Source organism: Selaginella moellendorffii, unplaced genomic scaffold, assembly GCF_000143415.4.
Source record: "Selaginella moellendorffii unplaced genomic scaffold, v1.0 SELMOscaffold_80, whole genome shotgun sequence".
NCBI classification, from domain to species: domain Eukaryota; kingdom Viridiplantae; phylum Streptophyta; class Lycopodiopsida; order Selaginellales; family Selaginellaceae; genus Selaginella; species Selaginella moellendorffii.
In genome coordinates this window covers 116,876-126,567 of record NW_003314341.1, presented here as the reverse complement: position 1 = coordinate 126,567, position 9,692 = coordinate 116,876, and positions in this window count along the sequence as shown.

Here is a 9,692-nt window from a genome sequence, read left to right as displayed (position 1 = left end):
CGACATATCCGGCCCCGGACATGTCGGGCCCCGGATATGTCGGGCACCCGATATGTCGGGCCCCAGAGATGTCGGGCCCCAGATATATCGGGCCCCGGACATGTCCGGGCCCCGATATCTCCGGCCCCGAACATGTCGGGCACCCGATATGTCGGGCCCCCGGACATATCCGGCCCCGGACATGTCGGGCACCCGATATGTCCGGCCCCGGACATGTCCGGGCCCCGATATGTCCGGCCCCGGAAATGTCGGGCACCCGATATATCCGGCCCCAGACATATCGGGCCCCGGACATGTCGGGCACCCGATATGTCGGGCCCCGGACATGTCGGGCACCCGATATGTCGGGCCCCGTACATGTCGGGCACCCGATATGCCGGGCCCCAGATGTGTCTGGCGCTGGATATATCCGAGTTTTATTTTGACACGTGGCATGGCCTTTGGTTTGATCTCATAGAGTTTTATGGTTTTCAATGTGTGCCACATTGACACATGGCATGCACTTTGGTTTGTGCTCAGAGTTTTATGGTTTTCAATGTGTGCCACATTGACACGTGGCATGTGCTTTGGTGAGTTTTATGGTTTTCAATGTGTGTCACATTGACACGTGGCATGCCCTTTGGCTTGTTCTCATAGTTAGAGTTTAGCGTCCTTGTATGCCATGTGAAATACATATGTTTGGACTTGCTTGCCATGCCACGTGGTGACAGTCACAACACATTCTTTGTGACTTATATCCTAGTTAATAACTAACTAATGACACAATTTGGCAAACACACCTTACATTGACAATTGTAAGTAGTATTTAAGGACCATACACTTATATGCTATGGAAAAATACTCAAAGTTTATATATTAAAACAGTGATCTTACAAAAATAAATGACTTGTAAGGAATAAAACAAAAAGAGGGGGTCACTTGGACTTCCCGGGTGGTCACCCAGCCCAGTACTATTCAAGCCCAGGGACGCTTAACTTTGGAGGTCTGATGGGATCCAGTGCCATATGTAAGCCACAAATTTTTCCTTTCCAATTTGCCAGCTTACCTCACCTATCCGACCAACTCCGCCTTGGCTTGTGCTAAGTTCCCTCGCCAAGGTTCTCGCCTATGGTGTCAGCTACTACTTGGTTTCAGCTACTTACTGCACGAGCAACGGAGTGTTAGCCATCCATCTACGGATTCCCAAATCTCTCCCAATCCCCCTCCCCGGGTTAGACTGGACTTAAGGTTCGGCTACACTCCCCGCAGGCACAAGCAGCCAAGCACACCAAGCCTCCAGATTCCTAACACCCCAAGGTATCACAAGGCTTGATCATGGGACCCTCTAAATCCCAAGCCTTGGGTGCAGCACTTGCTTCGGGACGTCGGGGCGAAACACCGTGGCCTAACGGCCCGGTATGGGTACCTCTACCCCCCCACTTCCATCCCGAAGGAAAGGCCCAAGCCCCCGGAAGGGCGAGGACCAATGAGCCACAAGGTACTCAAGTGGGGCACCACTCCACCTGAGCCGGGAGCACCGCAATCGGTTTCCCTTTCGGGAGTGGGAGCTGCTCTTGAGCACTTCCTTGGATGGCCCCTCCGGCACCAGCCAAGTCCATGCTCACTCCCACCCAAGGCCCCTCGGTCCCAGTCCCAACCTCAAGTCGGTTTGGAAGCCCAACTGGAGAGTCCCTTCTAAACTGGTTCCTGGACCTCACTATCCCTACTATACTTTTGGAACCCCCTGCAGCCCCCCCCCCCTGGGAGACGCACGCTTTGGGCTTTCACCCCTTGACCCGTATTAGTATTTGGACTTAGTCTCTGGCTCGATCTCGGACCCGTTTTCGGATCCGACTTCGGATTCGGGTTCGGACTCGATTACGGACTCGATCTCGGACCCGACCTCGGACCCGACCTCGGACTCGACCTCGGACTCGGTCTCGGACCCGATTTCGGATCCGGACTCCGTCTCGAACTCGGTCTCGAACTCGGACTCGAACTCGGTCTCCGAGTCGGTCTCGGACTCGATTCCGGACTCTATCTCGAACTCGGTCCTAGAGTCGGTCTTGGACTCGATCCTCGACTTGGTCCCATCCGATGAACTCTTTGTCATTTTGGTCAAGCTTTTGGGGATCCTTTAGCCTACGACATCTCGGGGAGTCGGTTCCTTACAACTCCACCACCCATAGAAGAAGTTCGATGCCCACATCGAACGTCTCGTTTTATCCTACGACTTGTTGTCCATGTCTCCGGGGGCATCCCCCCACTTAGCGGTGTGCCTAAGTTAGCCTCCCCGGCCAAGAGCCCATGACAACGGAATATAGGTGTCCCTATATTCCTCACTTCACCACGCCCTAGTATAGGGTCGGGACTTGAACCCAGCCTTGCTTTACTAGGGGGTTGGGACTCGAACCCAACCTCCGTAGAATACGTCTACGGATTCGACATCCCCGCGGGGAGTCGGGCGTAGTGCCCTACGCCTGGTCGACCTATCCAACCCATGCTAATTAGCTTACCTTTGGCGCGCCTTCGGGTCCCAACATATGCCATTAGCTCAACTTTGCAAACTGATATATTTTTAATTGAATTTTGCATAAGTACATAGAGTTCTGCCTTGCAGAAATTCCTCCACTAGATCTCGCGCGTTCGCTAGGTTCTCCTCCGGTTCCCATGTTGCTTCGCAGTGTGGAAAACCTTTCCACTTCACATGGAACTCTCTCACCTCGCGTCCTTGTCGCTTGCTCTTGCGCGCATTGAGGATGGCCTCGACTTCGTATTCCTCTTCCCCTTGGATAACCTCAGGTAAAGGTCTCACGTGGTCCTTGCGAAGCGGATCCTCAAAGTACGGCTTGAGTAAGTTCACGTGGAACACTGGGTGCATCTTCCCCATCTCTCGAGGAAGTCGGAGTCGGTAAGCCACTTTACCGATTCGTGCCTCAATCTCGTAAGGCCCCGCGAACCTGCTTAAGGAACTCAAGATCAATTCATTTACGGGAATACATGCATCTTTACCTTTGGGTCAACTTTCGGCTGATCCCACTTGGTAGTCTGAGGTTCTTGGTGTTCAGCCACACCTTCTCCCCAGCTTGGAACTCTACCTCCCGACGCTTCTGGTTCGCGTATTTGGTTTGCCTTTGTTGAGCCCGTTCCAAGGAATCCCTCACTAGATTCCAAATGCTGAGTCTTTCCGCCGTGAATGCCTCCACTGCGGGCAACTCTCCATGATACTCGGCCACGCCGAGTTCCACAGGACCTTCAATAGCTCGCCCATTGATGACTTCCCATGGACTCACCCCGATACTCGAATGTGGTGAGTTGTTATAACACATTTCCGCAAGTCCCAAATGACTTACCCAATCGGTCTGGTCTCCCGAGACATAGCATCGCAAATAATCCTCCAGCTGCCTATTCACCCTTTCCGTTTGTCCGTCTGTCAAGAAGTGTTAGTGCCAACAACTTGACTCAATACCCCATACCTGTCTGTGGGTGATAGGCTGTGCTGAATTTCAACTTGGTGCGATACTGTTCCAGGAGAGTCCTCCAAAACCTACTGGTGAAGATCTTATCTCGATCTGAGATAATCTCTTCCGGCCTTCCCCGCACTCGAACCACTTGTTCGAAGAACAGCTTCGCCACACCTTCCGCATTCACGTCCGTTGTGGTGGGTATGAAATGTGCCATTTTCGAAAATCGGTCCACCACCACGAATATCGCATCAAACCCCTCGCTTGGGGGGAGTCCCGTGATGAAGTCCATCGTAAGACATTTCCACGGGCGATCTGGAATGGGGATGCTTTGCAACAAGCCCCCACTAGCCTTAGTCACGGCTTTTACCTGCTGACATGTTGGGCATGTCTTTACATAGTCTTGGACGTCCTTAGCCATATCTGGCCAATGGTACTTCCTTTTGAGTAAGCCCATTGTCTTGGGCACTCCGCCGTGTCCCGCAAGAGGTCCGTCATGACACTCTTCTAAGGCCACCTTCCTTAGTTCCCCTTCTGGAACATACACCCTCGTTTGCTTGTAATAGATGAGTCCGTTGCGTTCCGCATAGCCCGTTTTCTCTTCCGTTGGCAGCTCACCTCTCTGGTGAGCTTCCCGTGCCTCTAGATTCCTCAGCAACACTTCTTGTGCTAGACCATCGTTCTCATATGCTGTCCGCACATCGTCCTAGAAGGTTGCTGTTGCGCTGGATATTGCCAACCTCAAGCTCGCTTTTCGACTTAGCGCATCTGCCACGATGTTGCTCTTCCCAGGCTTGTACAGAATCTCGCAATCAAACTCAGCCAAGGCATTGGCCCACCGACCTTGTTTCCCCCTTAGGTCGGGCTGTGACAAGAAGTGTTTCGTTGCCACATTGTCCGTGTAAACCTTGAAGTGCCTCCCAAGGTAGTGTCGCCACTCCTTGAGTGCCTTGACCACCGCAAACAATTCCTTCTCGTGGGCAGGCCACTTCCGTTGAGCCTTGTCCAGCTTCTTCGAGAAGAACGCTACCGGATGGTTGTCCTGCTTCAAAACTGCGCCCAACGCAAAGTCCGAAGCATCCGTTTCTACCTCAAAGTCCTTACCAAAGTCTGGTGATGCCAATACGGGAGCCTTCCTCAACTTCCCTTTGAGGTGGACGAATGCCGCCTCGCATTCTGCCTGTCCATACCATCTTCCCTTTTCCTGTTTGGTCCGTTAAGGGCAGGGCTACTCTCGAATAGTGTCTGATAAACTTTCGATAGTAGTTGCATAGCCCCAGGAATGCCCTCAACTCATGTACATTCGATGGTCGCTCCCATTCCTGGATCGCTTGGACCTTCTCCGGGTCCACCTTGAGCCCGTCCTGGCCCACCACATGCCCGAGAAACTTTACCTCTTGTTGAGCAAAGTCACATTTGCTCTCTTTAGCATACAGTTTGTGTTCCCTTAGTTTCTCAAACACCTTCGCCAAGTGTTCGGCATGCTCCTCTAGCGTCTCGCTATAGATCAGGATGTCGTCAATATAGACGACCACGAAGTGATCCAGATAGGGTACAAAGATGTGGTTCATCAACGCCGAAAACGTTGCCGGCGCATTGCACAGCCCAAAGGGCATCACTAGAAACTCAAAGCTCCCATACCTTGTTCGACAGGTTGTCTTCTCGACATCTTCCTCAGCTACCCTGATCTGGTAGTATCCTGACCTTAGGTCAATCCTCGAGAAGTATTTTGCCTTTCCCAACCTATCGAACAGGTCCTCAATCCTTGGCAAAGGGTACTTGTTCTTCTTGGTATACTTGTTGAGCAACCGGTAATCTATGCACATGCGCATAGATCCATCTTTCTTTTTCACAAATAATACCGGCACCCCATACGGCGACTTGCTCAACCTAACATACCCTTTGTCCACCAACTCCTCTAGTTGGCACTTGAGCTCCTTGAGTTCCTTTTCGTTCAAACGATAGGGTGGACGAACCACCGCCTCAGCGCCCTCGACCAGCTCAATCTTATGTTCTATCGGTCGTGCGGGGGGCAACCCCGCTGGTAGCTCCTCCGGCATGGTATCCTGGAATTGGTCCAACACTCGCTGGATCACTAAAGGCACTTCTTCCGTTCTTGTCTTTTTGTCACTCTTCACCGAGAGTAAGCACAAAAAGGCTGCCTTAGTTCCTTTAGTGAGTTGTCCTCTCGTGGACACCAGGTTTAAGCAGGATTCTTTGGCCTTGCTTTGCCCTACCTTTAGATCCTGGGCTTCCACCCTAGATCTTCTTCCTTGGGCATTCGCCAGTACCACAAGGTTTCTACCTTGACCATGCAGGGCTACCACGAATCGATTGAACCAGTCCATTCCGAAGATCACGTCAAATCCCGCCATTTCCAACACGGTGAAATCCATGTCCACCTTCCAAGTCCCCACTTCGACTCTCGCTTGTCGAAGTACCTCATCGGTGCTTTGGCTACCTTGAACAAACTCTATAGTCCTTGGTTCGCCTAGCCGCTGCACCGTTAGTCCGGCTTGCCGGACTATGTCTGCAGCCACAAAATTATCCGAAGCACCCGTGTCAATAAGGATCTTAACAAAGCTACCTCCGAGCTTCCCTCGGAGGGCTAGTAGATGTCGCGAACGACTCTCTACCAAAGTTGCTCGTGTAATGAGTAACTTTGAGTTAGGGACTGGATCACATACCTCATTTTGGACTTCACCCGACTTGATGGCCATATTGGCTCTGGCCTTCTTCGGGTAGGGACATTCCCTCGAAAAGTGTCCCGCTTCACCGCAGTTGTAGCATACGTTGTTTCCCACGCTGCTATATGACTTGACCTTCTTATCCGTGGGTTTGTCCCTTTTCGCTTGACTCCCCCACGTACTTGCTCGCTGGCCACCGGATTTGCCTTTCCGGAATCCCGAGGACTCATTCTTAGAGAAACTCTTCTTGAATTTCCCCCTGCTATATGTTCCCCTCGGTTTGGCCCCTTTGTGAAACGTGGATCCCGACCCCGTCGTGTTCCCCTTTCGCAGGTTATCGTTGAAATGCACCTTGATGGCCGCATCCAACGCTTCCTTGTAGTTGGTCGGGTTCCAGCGCATCACCTCACCGCGAGCCCAGGTTTGTAAACCTGATATAAAGGCATGGAACGCATCCATATCCCCCATGTCCGTGACAAGTATCCTCTTTGCCATGAACCCATTCACATATTCCTTGATGGTTCCAGTCTGCTTCAGCCTACTCAGCTCATCTCTCAGATGCAGAGTGGCATTCGGAGGAACGTATGTCGCGCGGATCCTCGCCTTCATCATTTCCCAAGTGGCCACCGGTCCTTCGTTGGCCTCTGTTGTTCTCCACCAAGACTTGGCATTATCTGCCAAGTATGGTTTTGCACATGGGACCTTCTCCGAGCTCGGTAATCGCAACGCTCGGAAGTAGTCCTCCATATCGTAAAACCAATCCTCCACCACCTTATAGTCGTTCACTCCCTTGAAGACCGGTGGGGGCTTCGGTTTGTACTTGGGAACTGCCTGAGGGACTGATTCCACTTCGGTCTGTTCGACCTTGTCTGGTTTTGCCTCAGTCCCTACCGAAGGGTCCGCACCTTCTGCGCTGCCAGCATCCGCAGTCTTTCGCTTTTTCATCCGCTTCTCGTCACGCTTTAGCTTGCGTACGAGAGTCTCTAGCAGGGTATTGGTCTGTGCCAATTGTCCTTCTAGAATGTCCAATCGAGCCTTGGACGACCGAACCTCACCACCGGACTCCTGTTTGGAAGTTGCCTCACTGGAGTCCTCCTCATGCAACGATTCCTCATCCATAGCCTCCTGTTCAACCGGAGGCTCCAGCTCTGGAGGAGGTTCCGTCTCCGCCTGGGTTCGCTTACGTCCTGCCCTTGCCATCTCCCAGCAATCCGCCTCTATCCTTCGCTAGAACTGAGGAAGAGGCTCCGATACCAAATTGTAAGCCACAAATTTTTCCTTTCCAATTTGCCAGCTTACCTCGCCTATCCGACCAACTCCGCCTTGGCTTGTGCTAAGTTCCCTCGCCAAGGTTCTCGCCTATGGTGCCAGCTCCTACTTGGTTTCAACTACTTACTGCACGAGCAACGGAGTGTTAGCCATCCATCTACGGATTCCCAAATCTTTCCCAATCCCCCTCCCCGGGTTAGACTGGACTTAAGGTTCGGCTACACTCCCCGCAGGCACAAGCAGCCAAGCACACCAAGCCTCCAGATTCCTAACACCCCAAGGTATCACAAGGCTTGATCATGGGACCCTCTAAATCCCAAGCCTTGGGTGCAGCACTTGCTTCGGGACGTCGGGGTGAAACACCATGGCCTAACGGCCCGGTATGGGTACCTCTACCCCCCCTCTTCCATCCCGAAGGAAAGGCCCAAGCCCCCGGAAGGGCGAGGACCAATGAGCCACAAGGTACTCAAGTGGGGCACCACTCCACCTGAGCCGGGAGCACCGCAATCGGTTTCCCTTTCGGGAGTGGGAGCTGCTCTTGAGCACTTCCTTGGATGGCCCCTCCGGCACCAGCCAAGTCCATGCTCACTCCCACCCAAGGCCCCTCGGTCCCAGTCCCAACCTCAAGTCGGTTTGGAAGCCCAACTGGAGAGTCCCTTCTAAACTGGTTCCTGGACCTCACTATCCCTACTATACTTTTGGAACCCCCTGCAGCCCCCCCCCCCTGGGAGACGCACGCTTTGGGCTTTCACCCCTTGACCCGTATTAGTATTTGGACTTAGTCTCTGGCTCGATCTCGGACCCGTTTTCGGATCCGACTTCGGATTCGGGTTCGGACTCGATTACAGACTCGATCTCGGACCCGACCTCGGACCCGACCTCGGACTCGACCTCGGACTCGGTCTCGGACCCGATTTCGGATCCGGACTCCGTCTCGAACTCGGTCTCGAACTCGGACTCGAACTCGGTCTCCGAGTCGGTCTCGGACTCGATTCCGGACTCTATCTCGAACTCGGTCCTAGAGTCGGTCTTGGACTCGATCCTCGACTTGGTCCCATCCGATGAACTCTTTGTCATTTTGGTCAAGCTTTTGGGGATCCTTTAGCCTACGACATCTCGGGGAGTCGGTTCCTTACACCATAGTCACGGTTTGAACCCACTCTGAAATATTTCACACTCCCCCTACTCTTATAGTGTGGGGCAGCTTGATCCAAAGCTGCAGCGTACCTCCACAATCCCGTGTTCTTTTTGGGCGCCAAAAAGCACGCCCGCGGGACATGTGGTACCTCCCCAACAATTCACGAAGACCGCGTTTTGGGGCCCAAAACGCGCGCTGCAAAATGTGGGGTACCTCCCCGACTTTTCGTGAAAAATCGCGTGTTTTGGGCCCCAAAAAAAGCCCGCGGAACACGTGGTACCCTTGCAACTTCTCGCGAAAAATCGCGCGTTTTGGGCCCCAAAACGCGCCCCGCGAAATGTGGGGTACCTCCCCGACTTTTCGTGAAAAATCACGCGTTTCGGGCCCCAAAAAAAGCCCGCGGAACACGTGGTACCTTCCCAACTTTTCGCGAAAAATCGCGCGTTTTGGGCCCCAGACATTCCGGGCCACTTTTTTTTCCCCCTCCCCCCCTTTTCCGTGCCACGTGGCAGGCGGGCAGGGCCTTCCCCCCCTCCCTCACGCACGCGCAGGCTGAGGCTCAGCCTGCGCCTTCTCCGTGCGCTTCGGGCCCGGGAGAGTCCTCCCCCCTTCCTCCCTCCGTCGCACGGCAGGTGGGGGCCCCTCCCCTTTCCCGCCGCGTGACGCTGGCCCTTGCCAAGCAGCCGTGCCGCCCCCGAGGCTCGCCTCCCTTGGAAGCCCGGAGGACCACACTGCTGCCTCCCTCCCCCTCGCCCGACAGGCGTGCGGATGTGGTCCCAAGGCCATGCCCATGGACCGCACAGCACGACTCTGCCAAACGCTGGAGTGGGTGCCAGGGAAGCCACGCCGAGGCTCTCCGCAGCCGAGAACCCTTGCACAACCCCACCCCCCATCAATACTGGGGAGGCCCCCCCCACGCCACCGGCCAAAGGCCACGAGCACTCACACATGCGACACTGCCCAGGCATTCCACGTCGGGAGTTCCGCGTCTGGATCGCCGATCGGGTAACACCTGGACGGATGCTGCACGTGCTTGCCACCAGAGCAGCTGAGCACCGTTTCCTTCGGCCGGTGGGCACGGGAAGCCCACAAGGTGAGGCACACAAGGGGAGCCATCGAAGCGCCACGACGTGACCCTGGCAAGCGAGCCAACTC